Genomic DNA, 20,753 nt, shown 5'->3' with positions numbered 1-20,753 from the left:
TCAGAGGCTGGGAACCTTACAGACTGGAGAGCAGCAGGCAGCACAGGTACAAGCATAAAAATCCTTCCTCTACAGGATCCAGAGAAGTCCCAGGGTGAATGGTGACCTTTGAGCCAGCCTGTGCTAGAGAGCTTGGAAAAAAAACAGTGGTTTGGTTTGTTTGATCTGGTTGTTTGAGAAAGCACAGGGCTGAGGTAATGGATGATATGGAGGTGTGGAGACAGCAGGTCTGTGTTAGCAAAACCCATCACCAGCCATGGGGAGAGAAAAACACCCATACCAAGCAAGACAGATGGAGGTGGGCTCTGAGGCTGCTCTAATCAGAGCCAACAGAAGGCAGAGCCCGGAAGGCCCCCAGCAGCAGCCTCTCCACCTGCCAGACAATTACGACAGGTATTCTAAGTGCTGGTCTGTGGCCAGCTTCTTTTGATTTCAGCAATAATATTACATGTTCCAAAGCTCATCTGTTTGGGACTATAAATGATTTTTAAAAAAAGAGCTATCACAGAATGTTAGATGCGCCCCTGTTTGGACTGATATCTTTTGTACTAAGGCTTGTTTGGCCCTTACAGATGATTCATTTGGGGCAGCAGAATTTCTGAGTCACTGGCAGAACGATTTACTCAGATGTTCGTGCCTGCGAGCACCAGACGCTGTTCACACTTCCCTCTGCCCACGTTAATGTGAATGTCACCAATGGACTGTACTGTGCTGCCCAGAGATGAGGTAAACAAAAGAAAACAAAAGACGTCTCCAGTGTTGGGGAGGTGAGTCCCATGGTTTCGAACCAGGAAGCAAAAGAACAGTTATCAAAACTGAATTGATTTACCTAAACAGAGAACTCTCAACAGAGGAATCTAAAATGACTGAAAGACACTTAAGGAAATGTTCAGCATCCTTAGACACCAGAGAAATGCGAATCAAAACAACTCTGAGATTCCATCTTACACCTGTAAGAATGGCCAAGATCAAAAACACTGATGACAACTTATGCTGGAGAGGTTGTGGGGAAAAGGGAACACTTCTGCATTGCTGGTACAGTCCCTTTGGATGTCAGTGTGGTGATTTCTCAGAAAATTAGGAAACAACCTTCCTCAAGACCCAGTAATACCACTTTTGGGTATATATCCAAAGGATGCTCAATCGTGCCACAAGGACATGTGCTCAACTATGTTCATAGCAGCTTTGCTTGTCATAGCCAGAACCTGGAAACAACCTAAATACACCTCAACCAAAAAATGGATAAGGAAAATGTGGTACATTTACACAATGGAGTACTACACAGCAGAAAAAAAACAACATCTTGAATTTTGCAGGAAAATGGATGGAGCTAGAAAACATCATATTGAGTGAGGTAACTCAGACACAGAAAGACAATTATCACATGTACTCACTCATACGTGGTTTTTAAACATGAAGAAAGCCAGCCTACAAACCACAATCCCAGAGAACTTAGACAATAATGAGGACACTAAGAGAGACTTACTTAGATTAAATCTACATGGGAAGTAGAAAAAATATCTCCTGAGTAAATTGGGAGCATAGGGACCTTGTGGGAGGGCTGGAGAGGGGAGGAAAGCAGAGAAAAGTGTATAGCTCAATAAAAATAAAAAAGCCAAAAAAATTGAATTGATTTAAGATAGTTTTAATCATTTTTTTTTCAATTTTTGTCTACAAGTTCTTCCAGGCCACTCTCACTGGAGGCCATTCTTATAGGATTAATAACGGGCGAGCATGTTGTCCTTTGTCATGTTGCTTTGTTCAAATCACCTTTCTTCTTTCAGCGGAGACAGGTGCAGTGTTCAGGAAGAGAGTCAGGTGTGAGGGGGCTGAGATGCTGTCTCCTCTGTGGCCCTGGCATCACAGGCTGGAGGTTCTGTCCCTAGCCATCCAAGAGGATGCTCCTGCCCATGCCAGCAGCCACTGTCTAAGCAACAGCACACCCCTGCTGGTCCTCTCCTCTGCCGCTTTCTCATGTGGCTCTTTATGCCACCTTGTGTCAGCTCTCAGGAATCAGAAGTTGGGACACAAGAACTCAGGGAAGCCAGATATGGAGTGGGGAGACCTACTGTGTGGGGCAGAGCAGGGGCTACCTGGTATACAGGAAGGGAAATCCTGGAGGAACCCAGCAGGCCATGGGTGGGAAGGGAGATTATCAAATTTTGAATTGACAAATTCCACCCTGCCCCATCCCAACTACTCAAAGAGTTTTCTAGGCCAGCGTCACTCCCCTGCCGCAGGTGCTACCTTCCGTTCAGGACTCAGGAATCAACTCGGAACCGCTCTCTCTGTTGTCACTTGCAAAGGCTTTGCTGTCATTTGGGTCAGGGGATATAAGGATGTCTGCCAGAGAACGAACAACAGAAGCTCTTGAAACTGCTCAACGGCAACCAAAATAGTGGGGGACTTTGTTGGAAGGAACTAGTTATAACAGAAAAGGCGGGGCGGGAAGGGGGGCTTGAAGAGATGGGCCTCACTGGGACAGCAGAGAGAAGGGAGCCAGACCCCTTCAGCTCCCTCTCTCAGCGTTGCCAACAAGCGAAGGATTGTGTTAGCTAACCTGCATTACACAGTCAGAGGGACAGATGTCGTCCAGAAGCCACATACACAACAATGATGGACACTAATGGTCACACTTGGGATCAAAGGTGGTCTAACAATAGTACTAATCAATAATTCATGTCCTTGCCTCAACCCAGCTCTAAGTTCCCCATGCAGTGGTAAGGGTCACAGAGGTGTTGGTGGTCCTCGGGGTAGCCATGAAGAAAATGGTTAGAATTTGAAGAGATGTTAGTAAGTGAACAGGAAAAAACAGATGAATCCCACTTGAACTGAAGTCCCTGGAACTCACGTGGCTTTCCTGAGAGTTGGGAGGTATTAGATTCAACGGCTATGTTCCCAGAGACTGAATTCTGCCTCTTGAACTAAGGGATGTTTGGCTGAAGTAATGGCCTTGGAAAGAAATGCTATCGAGCACAAGCTGCCAACTGTGGAGCTGGTGACCCTGTCAGCCTCCTTCCTGTCAAGTCTTGCTACAGGACTGTTGGGTTGGCTTGGGTTCTGTTCAGAAATAGGGCACCGTGGGGCCGGTGTGGTGGTGCACAACTTTAAGCCCGGTGCTGTGGAGGCAGAGTTGTTTTGAATCCAGCCTGATCTACACAGTGACATCCAGACCAGCAGGCCTACATGGTGAAACCCTGTCCCAAAAAGCAAAGCAAAGCAAAGCAAAGATACTATATCTACCCTCGCTAGCCAATGGCAGTTAAGAAAATGAACAAAAAAGGGAAATAGTGAACCAAGGGGAGGAAGATGAGGAGGCCCATCATCTCTGAAGACATACTCTATGACGGCCATCAGTTTCCCACAGGGTGCTGAGAACCCACAGACCCCCTCCTACAGCAGCAATCGGTATTACTGTCTGATTTTGAGTAGAGAGGACACAGGCTTACCGACTAAATGGCCTGCCTGAGGACACAGTGTACCCATGGCAGGGCCAGGAGTCAGGGCTTCTGTCACTGTCTTCACTGTCGCTATCTCCAGTCCCGGAAATTACCCGGCTGGCAAGAAGTCGACTCCCTCACGTCTCACCCTTTCTGTTACCATCACCCCCATGCTCCACAGATCAACCCTGCTGTCCTTTGGTCAAGATGGACCATAGTTACAGATGTCTACCTTCCTGTGGCCCTGCGGTCCACTCCATCCTTACTGTCCACACTTTCAGTCCACAGTGCTGGTCCTGGCTGCTCTCAGGACCTTCCCTTCCCACCCACTTTTACTCTGGTTCTATATCTGCCATATTCTACACTCTAGGCTCCATGGCTCACACCATGCCATAACCTCTTGTGACCCCTGCAGGGCTGTGTTTGTAATAATCTCTCTGGGCTATGGACTCAGTTTCTTCTCTCAGCTGGGGTTGGCGCCTGCCTCTGAATCTCCAGTCCTAGTGCCATGGCATAAGACCCTGTCCTGGATGCCTGGCCTCCAGTTCCCAACCCTTGAGGAATGATGGTGTTCAAATAGGGACCACCAGCACTTAAGTCTTTCTCTGACCCCACTGTTGTATCTTGGACTCGAGCACAACAGGTCTGATAACAGACTGACAGCCAGAAACAAAAGCTGGAGTGAGGAGGGGCAAAGAGACTCGAGGTCTCTACTGAAGAGAAGACATCCTGAGGGAACCAGTGTCCAGCTAGGCATGAGACCCAAGGGGCAGATGTAGATGGGAGAAAGCCTGGCCACTGTTTGCTCCCCTGGCAGCCTGGTGCTTCAGGTTACGGGCTCTCTTTATCTCAGATAGCTCTAGACGTATAGGAGCGTGTCTTTCTCTCTACAGTCTGCCTTAGACCCATGAGAACATCTCTCAACAGCCTAGAAGGCCGAGAATAACCAAGACCTCCAGTTGGTCCTCCTAGGAGGTCTAGACCCTGCTCCCTCCTACTGCTAGTCTCTAGAATCCCTTCTCACGCATCACAGTTTCTTAGGACGTACATCACTCCAAACAGGGCCCCATGCCCTAGACACTGTCTCAAAGCTGAGGGTAGATAGAGGATTATGATTCAGACACTGTACTCCTATTACTTCAGGTCATTATCTATTTAGCGACTGGTGGATTTGAATATAGTCATTTCTGAGAATGAGTTCAGTTTTCTGGTGGTCAGAACACACTGCGTTCTCACGAGCTGCTTGTCAATCAAACCCCTAGGTCCCAGGAACCTGAATCACTTTCAAGCCCCATGTTTCTTTTCTCCTCCACCAGATAGTTTGTGTTTAAAGGCTACATGAATCTTTACATTTCACTCATCCATGGCCTGCCTGGAGCAGGGCTGTATTTGTTACTTTTCTCATTGCTATGACAAAATAAGGAAGGGCAAGTTTATTCTGGCACTGTCGGAGGGCACTGTCTAGCGTGGTGGCGAAATCACGGCTGTGGGAGCGTAAGGCAGCTGTACACATTGCATCAGCAGTCAGGGAGGGGGAGGGAGAGTGAAAGACAGACAGACAGACAGAGAAAGAGAATGAATAGGAATGTTGACTCAGCTCACTTTCTTCTTTCAGGCCAGAACCCTATGGAATGGCTCTGTCCACGTTTGTGGTGGGTTGTTCCACTTCAACTAATGTAATCTAGAAAATCTCTCGCAGACTGTTCAGAGGTTTATCTCCTAGCTGGTTCTAGATCCTGTCAAATTGGCAGTCTCTATTAACCACTGAAGAGCCCCACTCCACCACACTGAGATTATTCCATGCAGCAATTCTGACATCAAACTCGTTACTGCGTATCTTCACATAACCATCAGGTTTTTGTAAGCCTATAGGGGGCTGAGTAGATGGCTCAGTGGATAACAGCTTGCCACAAAGTGTTTGAGGACACAAGTTTAGATTCCTAGAACCTACACAAAAGTTAGGGTGTTGTGGCAGCCAGTCTGTAATCCCAGCACTTGGGAAGCAGAGGCAGGAGGTTCCAGGGACAAAATGGCTTGCCAGATTCTGATGAATTCGGGGTTCAGTGGGAAACTATCCCTCAGAAAATAAAGTGAGAGAGATTAAGGAAGACACCTCACATCAACTTTGGACCATGCATCTGCACACATGTACACATACACACTTGTGAATACACAGACACACACAGAGAGACACAAATACTCACAGTGTGTGTCCAAGTCATTGATATAAACACTAAACACAACCCTTCAAGATCAAAGCTCTAAAGTGTGTCTTTAGGGCTCTTCTAGATTCTCCTCCATTTATGTTTAGGGTCTATCTTTCCAAAAGTTCCATACTGAACTTGATGTCACCAGCGTTTCCCTGTCTTTCCTCCTGATTACCAGGAAAGACAACTTAAGGTTTTGAGTAAAAACCCCAGATTCATGGGTCATATAGAACACTCCTGACTTTAGCTGCCAATAGCACCATTTATTTTTTTGTGTCTGATTAGTGTATGTCACAGATATGCAGGTACAAAAAGAGGCCAGATGGTCAGATCCCCTGGAGCTGGAGTTGCAGGAGGTTGTGAGCAGCCTTGGATCCTCTGCAAGGGCAGCAAGCACTCTTAATTGGCCCCTAACAGTGCTACTTAAAAGGGTAATAGATGGAGCCTGGAGAGATGGCTCAGCGATTAGGAGCACTGGTTCTCGGAAAGCTGAGTTTAATTTCTGGAATCCACATGGTGGCTCACAGTCATGTGTAACTCCAGTTCCCAGGGATCAGACACACTATTCAAGATCATGTAGGCACCAGGCACACACACGGTGCACAGACATACATGCAAGGCAAGCGTCCATATACATTTTTTGTTTGTTTGTTTGTTTTTTCGAGACAGGGTTTCTCTGTGGTTTTGGAGCCTGTCCTGGAACTAGCTCTTGTAGACCAGGCTGGTCTAGAACTCACAGAGATCCTCCTGCCTCTGCCTCCCCAGTGCTGGGATTAAAGGCATGCGCCACTTAAAGCTAGATAAAGGGGAAAGAGTCAGGCATGACTGAAAGCTAGCCTCTGCCATCCTCAGGTGGATTTCTACTTGCCCAATGGGAGCTTCACAAGTGCTTCATTTAACAGGTGAGGAGCTTCTAAACTCCACATTTTCTTCTCTTTTATGTTTTGTTGTTTGTTTGACAATTAGGGAAAATATGGGGGTTAGTGATGTCAGCTTGACAACGTCTTGAATTGCCTGGGAACATGCTTGTAGGGGGCTTATCTATATTATATTAACTGAAGTGGGAAGACACATCATAATTTGGGTTGGGACCTGGGCTGTGTTGGTTAAGAAATAACATTGAATGTTAGCCTGTGTGCATTCAGCTCTCTCTGTCTGACTGTGAGCATGTAGCTGGGCTGGCCACCAGTTACCCTGTGCACCCGTGCTGGGCTCCTGCCACCCTGTGCACCTGTTCTGGGCTCCTGCCGCCCTGTGCACCTGTTCTGGGCTCCTGCCGCCCTGTGCACCTGTTCTGGCTCCTGCCGCCCTGTGCACCTGTTCTGGGCTCCTGCCGCCCTGTGCACCTGTTCTGGCTCTTGCTGCCCTGTGCACCCGTGCTGGGCGCCTGCCGCCCTGTGCAGCTGTCCTGGGATCCTGCTGCTGTGGCTTTCTGGCCATGGTAGATTGTTGCTTGGAACATGAGCTAAATAAGCCCTTTCCTCCTTACGTTGCTTTCTTCAGGATATTTCATCATAAGAACAGGAAGAAAGGCAAAGACACACCATGTTTTCTCCTCTCCAGATTTTTTTAGAATCTCATGCTTTCCAGAATTCCTCAGAGATGATTGACAGACTTTGTAGTCTCGTTTTCATGCACAGTGCTGAGCAGGGTTGGTGCAAACCTTTAGCTCCAGCCTTCAGGAGGCAGAAGCAAGTGAATATGTGTGAGTTCGAGGCCAGCCTGATCTACAGAGTGAGTTGCAGGACAGTCAGAGTACACAGAGAGGAAAAAGTCTTCAGGTGCTTTCTCCCCATTCTCTTCCCCTGTCTTAGGCTTCACTTTCCCAGTCCCCATGTTTTGTGTTCTGCAGATAATTAGCCTTGAAAAAACGGCAGAGTTACAAAATAGTTGTGCTTTCTTGTTGGCCCCTGCAAAGACTACAACTGTCTACCCGGGTCTGGTGGCTCTCTACAGAGAAAGTGGAGAAGAGGCCCAGCTCAGTAGGTAAACGTGCTTGCTGTGGTTCTTTGTGAGGCCTGCTGGGTTCCCCACCACTGTCCCATCAGTATGTGTACTCCTGTTGTCTTTGTTCAGCTCATGTGCACATAGTCATGTTGGTGAGTCTTCATGGGTGTTGCTTCGGACATTTCTAGAAGACGCAGTCTTACAGTACAGTCACGAAGCTTCCGGATTTTATAATCGTCTGGCCCCTTCTTCCACAATTACCTTTGAGGCTTAGGTGCAGGAGTGTTGTGGAAAGGCCCCTTGTTTGTTCCCGGCTGCTTAGCCCCAAAATAATTACACAGAAACCGTATTATTTGCAATACTGTTTGGCCAATAGCTTAAGCGTATTTCTGGCGAACTCTTATCCATTAACCCATTTCCATTAATCTGTGTATCACCACTAGGCTGTGGCTTACCAGATAAAGTTCCCATGTCTGTCTCCTGTCTCCAGCAGGGCTGCATGGCTTCTCCTGACTCTGGCTTCTTTTCCCCAGCATTCAGTTTAGTTTTCCCCACATACTGCTATTCTGCTCTGTGCAGACCAAGACAGTTTTTTTTTTTATTAACCAATGGTATTTACAGCATGCAGAGGGGGAATCCCACATCACAGGAGTTGTATTGTAGATATATCCTGGGGGCTGGGCCAAGCAATTCTACATTCTGATTGGTTGTGGTTTTTCTGTAATGGTCTCTATCTGTTGCTAAAAGAAGTTTCCCTGATACAGTTTGTATACACAGACACACACACATGTAACACACACATGCACTGAATGCATGTGTACATTCAAACACACATATGCATGTAACAAGTATTAATGAAAAAAAGAGCCCTTGAATTTGAAAAAGAACAAAATAAGTTTTAGAGAGAGAAAAAGAAAGGGGGATGATGTGTTGGCTGAGTTTTCTGTCCTGCCTGGTTTCTGTCTTCCCACCAGATCTTACAGCCACTTAGCCCCAAAGAAAATCACATAGAGGTCTACATAAGTTAAAAATTAATTGGCCCATTAGCTTGGGCTATTATTAACTCTTATAACTTATATTAGCCCATTATTCTAGAATATTTTAGCCACATGGCTCAGTACCTTTTTATGAGGTACTTTTTCATCTTCCTTCTTTGGTGTCTGGACAGGACTGGGGAGGAATGGGCTTCTTTCTTCCCAAAATTTTCCTGTTCTCATTGAGCCGCCTCTACTTCCTGTCTGGTTGTCCCGCCTATACTTCCTGCCTTGCTACTGGCCAATCATTGTTTATTTAAAACATAATTGACAGAATACAGAATTGTTCCACACCAATGATGTAATTATAAAAGAAAAGAATTTCTAAATAAGTGTTTGCTGTACTTGTATGAAAATGCTAGGCCTAATGGCATATGCTTGTAATGCCAGTGAGAGATCCTATCTCAAACAAACAAACAAAATAAAACAAAAAATAAAATAAAATAAAAAACCAAGCTGGTTGCTCCCCAAGGAATGATAGCCAAGGTTAACCTCTGACCTTTACATACATATGGACACAGTGCGCCCATGTGTATTTATTAAAATACAAATAAAATATCACTATACACATCTGTGAGAGGAGAGCAAGCATGAAATAATCTTTCCAGCAGGCCTCATCTCTTAAAGGTCCCCTCCTTACTGGGACCTAACCTCCAGAACAAACCACACATGATGCCCAGCAAGAGGGTTGCATGCCTGGCACATGTGGGAGAGGAGAAGAACTGACTAAGGAAGGACATGAAGGAGCCAGATCCAGTCTCTAGTGAGCCGTAGTCATCACAGCAAGGAGCCAGGGCTGCCCCCAGAGTTCAGCTTGCAAGCAGGGATGGTGTGTTATGAACTGACTCAATATTCTGGAAGACAGGGCAGGAGACATTTGCAGCATGGGCTCTCTGGAGAATGCCTCTGGGAGCCCCCTGTTCTTTATGGCTGGTGTCTCTCTTTGGCACGTGTCATTAAGACCTTTTGGCTGGGCCAGATCCCCAAACAGGAATACACTTAGCTCTAACCCCTAAGAAGCCAGGGAACACTCTTTCTGGCCATGGTATCTCTCTTTCTTCTATCAGACGACAATACCTTCCTAATCACCTGTCAGCCAAGAAGAGTTAGCAGAGTTCTGACGTCTCCCTGTGTGTCAGACAGGGTAACCATGTGACACCTCATGGGAGTGAACCGTTAGCTGTCTCACTGTCAGGGAGGGGATGTGGCTTCCCTTAGTTTTACAGATGTAAGTGGTGCCACCTGGAAGCTCCTCTGCCACACTCACAATCATTCCAGAGGCCATCCTGAACCACACCCTCCCTCAATTCCTGCTGCTGAAGGAAGCACCTGAAAACTCTTCCCTCTGCTAACCAGCTGGTGCCACCCAGGAGCCTATGGCCTAAGGAGCTGCTGCTTTAATGGCAGCCCTTTCTGGACCTCATCAGTTAGGGAACACGGTGCGGCTGTAGCCTGCTGTGGCACTGTAACCCCATCTGACTCCTTACTCACGGCACCAATGACTCAGAAACCTGTTGTTCGGGCAATTCTCCTTTGGGCTTCAGGCCCGACTTCCTGTTAGTGTATTGCTCTTATCCCCCTGCCCCTGCCCCCCCCCCCCCACAGGGATTAGGTGACTGAGTTTATGGCAAAAGTAGACCTACACGTCCCAGGAATTGGTCAAATGGGTTTTGCTAGGACGATGTTTTCCTTTGATAAGGAAACACAATAGCTTAATCCCACCGTGAAGGTTGGTGCCTGTGATGGGAAGGAGAGAAGAGTGGAAGTCTAGAGAGAAGCTTCTTCCTTCCTCTGAGCATCCAGGCTTGTGCCGGTGGCTGAGCTATAATCCGCACACTATAAAACTCCTCCGGAAAGGGCGCTGGCCAGCAGCTTTCATATGTTCACCTCGTTGTCCAACTGTAGCCTTTATCTCATTCCAGAACAGTTTAATCACCCTCATAAAGCCCTGCTGTCCCCGTGCGCAGCCCGTCCCTGGGCCCTTTCCCGTGCGCAGCCCCTCCCTGGGCTCTTTCCCGTGCGCAGCCACCATCTGGACTCGTTCCTCCTCTCAGCTCTTTCCTCTCCCCTAGCCACCCAGCTGTCACTAGCAGGTCACCAGAGATGAAGTGCAAGGCCAGGGTCACTGTTATTTCACTGGCCACGAGTGTGCGCAAAGTCTCACCTCTGACACTGGTGACTGACACCCACAGCAGAAAGGTACCTGTGAGAAGAGGACAGAAGGCCCAGTGTTACCCTCCCCCACAGCTGTCGTGGGCTCCAGGTTTATTCTCATAGGCAAACGGCCTCTTCAGAAAACTCATTTGGGGGCACGGAAACTGCCTCATCAGCTCAGAAGTACCCGTCCTCTGGTTGGCCCATGTCTACTGCTTTTGTGTGACCTGCTGAAGGGATATGCATTCTCTTACCCAGATCTTCAGGAAAAGGACAGATCTCATATGATGAGCCCCAAAAGGCATAACGTAAAAGGCACCCCTCACTGGCCCAGCATTCTCTCCTTCCCAAGGAAGGACACTTAGCATTCTCGTTTTGCTGGTGTTTGCTCTTTTAAGACATTTTATTACACACACACACACAAGCAGATATACATGCACATGCATGCCAGAGCCAATGTATGGAAGTCAGAGGTCAACTTGTGAGAGCTGGACCTTTGCTTTGAGCATGGAGTGTGCAGGATCACCCTCAGGTCATCAGGCTTGGTGTCAGGTGTCTTTCCACACTGACCTACCTCAATGGGTCCCACTTAGCACTCGCCACCCACTCATTGCTGTCTGTCCCTCCACTAGAACGTGTGTGACAAAGGGAGAGATGGCCTAATCTTAGCACGGTAGCACCTCCAGGCCCTGTAACTGTGCCTTAAAAGGAGCAGCTGCTGTGAAAACGGGTGTGTCATCATAGAGGGAGTTGGATGCCACTACCTACTGGTGACTTTCCTGTACCCAGAGTTCCATCTTCAGCCCTGTCCCCCGCCCCCAGCATGACCCTCCTTTGGAGGTTGTGCTCACTGCAATGGGCCCAAGCGTGCTAACTTCCTCTGCAGCTGCTTCTCCTCTCATCACGGCTGCCACTGAAGCCAGGGGTGTCCTCAGCCTCAGAAAGGGGCCCTGAGGACCCACCCAGTAGCAACAGCACAGCGTGGGAAACTTCTCAGCGCAATGCCGCTTGTAGTGACATATAGGCAGTATTTGACAAAGGGAGTACTGGTCTGCAACCATAGGGGCGGCCCCGCTGCTTTGCTGAGGTGGGTAGACAAAGTCCACAGTCTTTGTTAGATCATGAATTGCATATCCATCAGTGGTCCGAATAAAGTGTGTGTGTGTGTGTGTGTGTGTGTGTGTGTGTGTGTGTGAGAGAGAGAGAGAGAGAGAGAGAGAGAGAGAGAGAGAGAGAGAGAGAGAAGGGGGGCTGGAGTTGTCTTTGTGTAAACACACTAAGAACTTTACACAAGGAAGAAATCACACAGTGGCACATTTCATGGGATGTGTCCTATTGTTAAGCCACGTGTAGCTGGTTTTGTACCCAGAGGCAAGTTACCCAAACCAGACACATGGCCTTGTTGCCCTCTAGCTAATGAAGCTGGAGATGGCTTAGTGGTTAAGAGCATTGCTTCCAGAGGACCTGGTTTTATTCCCAGCACCCACATGATAGGTCACAATCATCTATAACTCAAACCTCAGGGGATCTGACTCCCTCTTCTGGCCTCTAAGGGCAAGAGGCATTCATGCTATATCCACTAATACACACTTGTGCATATAAACTAACTAACTAAATGAATAGAATAGATAAATACTCAGTGAGGCGAGATGGCTCAGCTATTAAGATCACTCGTCATTCTTCCAGAGGACCCATGTTTGGTTCCCAGCATCTACTTGGGGACTCCCAACTTTCTATGACTCCAGTTCCTGGGGATCTGCTGCCCTCTCCTGGCCACTGTGGGAAATGCATGTACATTGTGTATAAACATACATGGAGGCAAAACATTCATACACATAAAATAAAACAGATCCTTTTAAAAATCTAATAACTAATTTTCATCTGAAAAAATAAGGAATGAACCCCTGTTTATCCAATACAAAGTGGTCAGCCTGAAATCATATATACACAAGCAGCACTGAACAGACTCAGCCAGCTGCATTCATATATGTATATTAATAATCAAAGAAGAAGAGACCATAAATTTGAGAGGGAGTAAGGGGGGCATGGGAGGGACTGGAAGGAGAAAAGGGAAGGCAAGAAGAGATATAATTATATTTAGATGATCCAAAGGGTCTCTAAACTTATATCCAGCTCAGGGTAGCTGTGAATCTCAGCCCGCTGTCCAGTAACACCACACTATACCTGAGCTTTATGAATGAATCTACACTGGGAACTAGCCTAGCCCCACCCCTGTGACACTCTCAGCCACAGCCACCAGACACTCACAGCCACCACTGGTAAAATGACACTTGCTTCAGCCATACTCCCTCAAAATCAGAATGCCACATGGGGCCCCGGGCTCAGCTTCTCAGTGGCTCCTGACGGAGCAATAAGATGACTTAGAGCAAGTCTCAAGGCCAAGAGAGCCCTGGTCTCCAAGCATCTGCGATCACCAAGGTGATCCAGAGCCACAACGAGAAAGTGAGGGAAACGTAGAAAACTGGGTCAGATCTCTTAATGGTATTGATTCGGCAGAGAATCTAGGTCAGTGACATTTGGTTGCGGCCTACACTGAGGCAGCGTCTTTCATTAGACATGGTACTTGGGGCAGAGGTGGTTTTCCTCGCTTCTACAGGAACGTTTTCCCCCTCATCCCTGCCAAAGGACAGAAATGCACCTTTATAATTAGGTCTACCAACTTTAAGCATAACAGGTTGGATGACCTACTTGGCCCTGGACTTCACTGGCTGCCACTTGCCCAAGCGCACCTGGGTAGCTGGTCAAGGTTAATAGCCTGGCGTTTTCATGATAGAGGCTCTTTATTTTCCTCCTTTACCAAACAGAGAACAATCATCAGAGTGTATTTAGCACCTGAAGAAAGAGGCTCGGCAAATTTGACTTGACGGCTATGACGTCAAGCAAGGTCAGGCATCAGTTTAATCTCACAGGTGGTTTCACACGGGCTTGGGGTTCATTCCTGAACCTCTTGATCATCAGCCCAATTACAAGGGAAATCTGCAAGCCCAGGAAATGCATCTACCTTTCAGGCAGATTTGCAAAAATCATCCATGCACGAAAATAGAAGCATGCCAAAAATTGTGTTACAGCAGCCGTGGTGCTGATGGGAGTGAGTGGTGGAAAACCAGGCAAAAATTTGCTCTTTTGGTAGAAATGCTTTCAAGAGTCGCTTTCCCATTTCAGAATTCTGATTTGTTTGTTACCAACTCCCACAGTCTTACTCAAGCCTCTGAAAGTTGCAGCAGACACATAGCTCAAGGGCAGGATGAGCCCTAGATTCCAGCACCGTGTCAAGTTCATTGCATAGACTGTCTCATTACCTCCTCACAGCCACGCCGGAGCTCACACCATCTCTTTATACAGGAAACCAAAGTTTAAGGAAGTTGAATGACTATCAAGGCCATACAGCTTTAAGGGGGAAATAAGGACGCGTAGCCAGCAAGTCTTGTAGGGTTATCACCTTACAGGAAAAACACTTTTTGTTGCGCACCAAAAGGATGAAAGCAGTGTTGCAAAGGGGAAAAGAAGCATATTCTGGAGACAGGAAGCTGCGCGCATCTTACTCTGATGAACAATGATTTGCAACCTTAAATAAGAGAGGGCAGTGCAAATATTGACTTTCCTGAATCACTGATAGTGAATGCAACCTGTTCAGAATGCACACATCCTCGGGGAAATTAAGACACCGTCTCCTCCCACCCCAGCAGTGTTAGAGAGTTGATGCAGTTGGGAGTTAGGAGAGAACTCATTCTTTCCGACTTGCTTTTCTTCTGTGCTAATAGATTATTGGTGAGCAAGTGCTCCTAGGTCTGTCAATCTCAGTCCTCTCTCTGGTCCACACTCCTTAGAGCTGCTGCCCTTTTTTCTCATTGGTCCACGCTTAGCTCCTAGTCCCTTGGGCCAAGCAGTCTTGCCTCTGTGCTTTGCTCCTGCAGATTTGCAGGAGAAAGTGTAGAAAGTAGCTCGTAAGCCATTTTTCTAGGCTCGGATTAGAAAAGCGTTTGAAGCCACAGGCTTCAGCATGGAGAGTTCACAGAAAGGACTGCGTGCATTTGTTCATCCTGCCAACCCGTGGAGCGTGAGACTTGGGCACGCTTCCTTCCCCTGAAACCAGAGGTAGCTCCCTAGTCAGTAAGTCATAAAAGAGCATGGGCCTTAAACTCATGATCCTCCGGGCCCCTTTCTCTTACTTAGTCCTAAGAGAGACATCATTGTCAACCCCCACAAAGCTTAGGGGACGTCAAGGAAGAGCCAGCAGGAAGAGTGTAGGAGCTGGAAGATGGAGAGGGCTGCTGTGGGACTGACATGGGATTTCACTTGTGAGCTCAGAGCAGCAGTGGTTCCCCGCATGAGATTAAGCCAACCAACGTCCAGTATAGACTGGGGTGGGAGAGCTCATAAGCCCCCGCCCCTTAACTGAGGAGCAATTGGCATTTGATAGCTGCTGGGAGGGGGAGAATCATTCTTCTTTGGTCCCGTGGCCAGTGATAGGCTGCCCATGCTCCAGTGGATGGCTTCACACCCCTGCACACATGAATATCACTGATTAGACTGAGTGAGTTATATTTTTAAAAAGAGAAATAAGAGAACACGAAGCCGAAGGTAGACATGTTGGAGTGAATTCAGGTCAAGTTGGAAGAGGGAAATGAGAGGTGGGTGTTAAGTTGGGAGTGTAGCCCCCAGCCCCTGGCATCCATCCCAGAAAACCTGGCCTGGGAGTCGCATTGCTCTGGACTCCAAATCCCAGCATGCCATGGAGGAGGGTCAGGACCACTCCCACAGGTTATTTAAGTGGGTTCCCAGAGGAGAAACACGTGGTTTTCGGGTCTGCATGGGCTCCCTGCTTTCCTATCTCCTCACCATGTGCTCGGCCACTAGAGAGCATCATTCTTAATAAAACAGTGGGCATTCTGATTTGGTTTGATTTGACCTAATTGGATTTCTTGTGCCAGCGGAGCTGCCCTCTTTCTTATTATTTTTACTTAACAGTGGGTATGATCATATTTCATGATATACATGTATGAAATTCTCAACAAATAAATAAATGCAAGAAAAGGGCAAACCCACTGATACCCAGAAGTAAGTAGGCATTTAATTCACAGAGAGAGAGATGTCAAAGAGAAGGATGCAGGAGAAGGAGCATCACCCTCTATCCATTCTCTCTGCAAAGCCCTGGACCTCATCCTGTAGATCCCTTCCTCCTGTGGGAGGGGCAGTTAATTATTTCCAATTACTCGTTACTAATTTCTGACCAATCCCCCTTCTGAGAAGTTAAGACATTACAGATAAGCAAATGGCCGTGGGGTACCTGATAATCTGGATCCTGAGGCAGTTCCTGGAATGGTCCTTGATGGGGCGTACCGAGGATGGTCTCCTCTATCTCAAGCCTTTTAAAATGTTTTCTTGCCACTCCGGGGATATTGCCCCAAACCTCTCTCCTCTTTAGAAACAAGTCTGATACAATCCCCAAGCTTCCTCTTCACCTGTCCCCTAGCTGTCACCCATCTCTCTCCCTCATCTCCTTCTATGCATGCCTCCAAAGGTTTTCTCTATATCCCCCAGTTTCTGCAGCTGTGTTTTAACAATTTGGCTTTTCTGAATGTTGATGTGGTGGCCAGTTTTATGTCAACTTGACGCATTTGGGAAGAGGAAAACCCAATGGAGAAAATGTCCCCACCAGATCAGTCTACAAAGTCTATGGGGTCTATTTCTTGATTGATGATTGATGTGTGGGAAGGCCCAGGTCACTGTGGGCGGTGCCGCCCCTGATCTGGCAATCCTGGATGATATAAGAAAGCAGACCGAGCCAGCCATGAGAAACCAGCCAGTTAGCGGTGCTCCTCCATGGCCTGTGCATTGGCTCCTTCCTCCAGGTTCCTGCCCTGTTTGAGTCTGTCCTGACTTTCCTCAGTGATGGACTGACTGCCATCTAGAAATGAAAGGCGAACTAAACCCTTTGCTCCCTGGGTTGCCTTTGATCGTGGTGTTTTATCACCATAATAGAAAGCCTAACTAAGGCAACTGGGTTGGCTCTAGTGACAAAGAGCGTACACTTGGGGCTGGAGAGGTGACTTAGGTTAAAATGTGAACTGCTCCTGCAGAGAACCCAAGTTCAGTTGCCAGCACTCAAATCTGGCAGCTAATAACCACCAGAACTCCAGCTCCAGGGGGATCCAACGCCCCACTGACACCTGTGTTCAAGCACACACATCCACACAGAGGTACACACACTGGCACATAATGAATACATTTAGCTGGGGGATGGTAGTGCACACCTTTAATCCCAGCACTCGGGAGGCAGAGGCAGGTGGGTCTCTGTGAGTTCAAGGTCAGCCTAAACTCAAAGAAATTTTGTTTCAAAAAGCAAAAACAAAACAAAAAAGAATGTCTGAAAAAGAGCTCACAACAAGTTTTAAGAAATAAAGCAAATCAGCCACGCATGGTGGCTCACTCCTGTAATCTTAGTATTGGGGAGACCGAAGCAAGAAGATCGAGGCCAACTTTGTCTACATAATGAGTTTCAGGGTGTCATGGGATACAGAGTGAGACCTTGTCTCATAGGTGGGTGGGTGGATAGATAGATAGATAGATAGATAGATAGATAGATAGATAGATAGATAGATAGATACCCAAGTGTGAATTATTGCTGCCTTCTGCTACCCTTAGGCTCGTAGTGCTGGGAGTAAGGGTGAGGAACCAGGAGGCATGGACACAATTGTACCCTTCAACTGTGTGCTCCCTCAGCCAGACTGAAGGCCCTGAAGGGAAGGGGCAAGTCTTCCAGGTAGGGGCCATTAGCATTTGCATCCGGAGTTGGCAGCCCTGGCAGTCCTCCAGGGGCACTCAGCACAGCTGGAAGGTAGAGCATTGCTAGGTCATGCTCTTCCTCTGTCAAGAGTTTATCTGGGTGTAACTGGCTATTATCAGAAGAGCAGCGCGGGTTCACATCTCTGCTTCCTTCACCCAGGTCAATCAATCATACTTAATGTTCTCTCTTACATCATCCTCTGACATCGTAATAAAGTTGTTTGTAATGTTAAGCCCAAGATCCGTCTCATTTACTCACTCTGGTGATCCTACAAAAGGACTCTAATTAGATGAGGTATTAACCTAATAAGGCCCCCAGATGGAAGAGGCAGGCCCCACATTTCGTCTCTGTGCTGGCTGGTGGATAGAATTCAGCCTGCACCATCCGTCCTCTGGAGAGTGAAACTATCGAGCTTACCATAGTCTTCACTGTGGTTTTTAGTGTTGGCTTTTCACTTCGGTACTTAGTTTTAGCTCAGTGCTAACGCCACACTGTTTTAACTACCATACATTTTCATTGTGCCTTGATATTTGGTAGGGTGAAGTGTCCCTTTATTGTTACTTTTTGATTAAGAATATTTTGGTGACACATTTTTATCTTTCATGTGAACTTTATAGCTGATTTTTTTCCTAGCAGATCACTTTTAAGCTATTTACTTATTTAGTTAGTTAGTTGTATTTAAGGTCTTGATTATTTGCCTGTGTGTATGTATTCAAACTATATGTGGGCGTGCAGTGCCTGCAGAGGTCTAAAGAGGGCATCGGATTCCCTGGAACTAGAGAGGTAGGCAGTTGTGAGCTACTATATTGGTGCTGGGAACTAAACCTGGGTTCTCGGCAAGAGCCACCTGTGTTCTTGACCACTGAGCCTAGATCACCTTTTAAAATCAGCATCAAGGAAGATCAAATCAGCAAAAATGAGCTGGACTTTATGACATTCCAAGATATAGTAAGACCAAAAAGAAAATTTAAAAAAAAACATAAAATTTGTCAGTGTAGACAAGAGATAACTGCCATACAAACCACACAGGTACTTAAAGAAAGCCCTTCGGAGGTGAGTCCTCTATTATATAGTAGATGAGAACTCCCCTCAACTTGATATCCAGACACTGAAAAGGCTGACTGAATGAGTCATTCTATGGGATGAGGGGCATGGGCTTTTGTGGAGGCCAGGTAGACATCAGGTATCATCTTTAATTTCTCTCCACCTTACTTTTGGGGACAGGGATGCTCACTCAACCTGGAGTTGATCAGTTTGGTTAGGCAGGCTAAGCAGCAAGCTCCGGGGAACCAGCTGTTTCTGCTTTCTTGGGGTTGGGGTTATAGACGTGCATCTCACACCCAGCTCTTTGAATGGTTCTTTTATGTGGGTTCATGTCCTCATGTCTGTGCAGCAAGCGCTTTACCAACTGAGCTGTCTCCCCGGACTCTTTATGAAAAAGAATTTCAATTAAAAAGGGACCCACAAAAGATATACCAAGGGGAAAACATTGGCAAGTAAGTCGGTGCTACTCTTAACACACAGGTGGTCCTAAAAATAAAGGAAGAATGCAGTCCTATAAAAAGCAGAAAGTAGATAAAGCATAATAGTAAGAGAGACACAATAAAAAAAAACACTTTTGCTAGGCACAGTCTCCTCCAAAACACCACAATAATCTACTAACAATACAAAGGCAGTCACCAACTAGTTGATATTGAGGGACACCAGAGGGAGATGTAGCTCAATGGTAGAGCAATTGCCTAACATCCAAGAAGTCCTGGCACGGTAGCAGATACCCAGCCCTGGAGAGGTTGGGGACAGATCTCCAAGATACAGCTCACATTGCCTAGAATGTAATGACTCCACAGAAAGGCTCGTTTCTACATGGGTCCTACCTCATTCTGTGCAGAGTATGCCCAGGAAGACTTGCAGTCCCTAGCTCACCCTCCAGGAGAGTCGATCCTCTGGGAGTCAAGCACAGGCTGTGAAGTGGACAGTGATGGTGTCAACCCAGGAATAGGGAACCTTGGGAAAATCAGGAACAAAAAAAAAGTGTCAAAGCAAGCAGGAGAGCAAGGGTTTCTTTGCTTTTAGATAATGAAGATTATTTTTAAAAAATAAAGAGGAATAAATGATTTGTTATAATGCTTTCATACAGAGCGTAAGGTTTTTACCAAAGCATTGTTAATGTTAAGCAGGATATAATTACATTATCAAATGTGCCTTCTTTGTTATCAGAACTCTATCTATTTTATTAAGAAAATCAACAAAATTCAGCCCCTTTGTCCTGTATGCTGTGGTGACTTGAATGAGGACAGCCCCCTAGGCTCATATATTTGAGCCTTGGTTCTCAGTGGGTGGAATGATCTGGAAAGAATTAAGAGGTGTTGGAGGAAGTGTGTCATCATGGCGGGCAGGCTTTGAAGTTTCAAAACCCATACCCCATTTCCCATTAGCTCTCTCTGCCTTCTGCTTGTGGGTCAAGATGTGAACTCTCAGCTACTGCTCCGGTGCCATGACTGTCTGCCTGCCATGCTCCTCAACACAGTGGCTAGGGACTTGCTTTCTGAAGCTTTCAACCTCACTCAACTCTTTCTTGTGTAGATTGCCTTGGTCATGGTGTTTCTGCACAGAAATGAAGAGTAACCAAGACAATGCTAGATCTTGTTCAGTCTTTCAAGAATGGCTTTTCATTGTTCCTTGCCCTTTATTCTCTACTACGTTCTTTTTAAAAACAGCTTCTTTAGATGTCTAGCCCCTTCTTGGCTCTAGTAACCTCAGTTCTGCTGTGGGACAATGGATTTTTTTATCCTGTCACTTGTATTATTTTTAATAAAATGCTGGTTGGCCAGTAGCCAGGCAGGAAGTATAGGCAGGGTGATGGCAACCAGGCAGGAAGTAGAGGTGTGGCAAGGAGAATTATGGGAAGAGGGAAGTTTCAGTCTACAATTGTAACCCAGATGCAGTGGACGCAAAATGTGACTGCCTCGCCAAAAAAGGCACCAAGCCACGTGGCTAACAGAGACAAGAATAATGGGCTAATATAAGTTATAAGAATTAGTTAATAAGAAGACCTGAGATACTGTGCCAAACAGTTTATAATTAATGTAGACCTCTGTGTGATTCATTGAACCAGTTCTCTCTCTCTCTCTCTCTCTCTCTCTCTCTCTCTCTCTCTCTCTCT

The sequence above is a fragment of the Alexandromys fortis genome, unplaced genomic scaffold (assembly GCF_014885135.2).
Source record: "Alexandromys fortis isolate MF-2015 unplaced genomic scaffold, M_Fortis_MF-2015_v1.1 scaffold_22, whole genome shotgun sequence".
In the NCBI taxonomy this organism is placed as follows: Eukaryota; Metazoa; Chordata; class Mammalia; order Rodentia; family Cricetidae; genus Alexandromys; species Alexandromys fortis.
Note: the sequence above shows the minus strand (reverse complement) of the source record.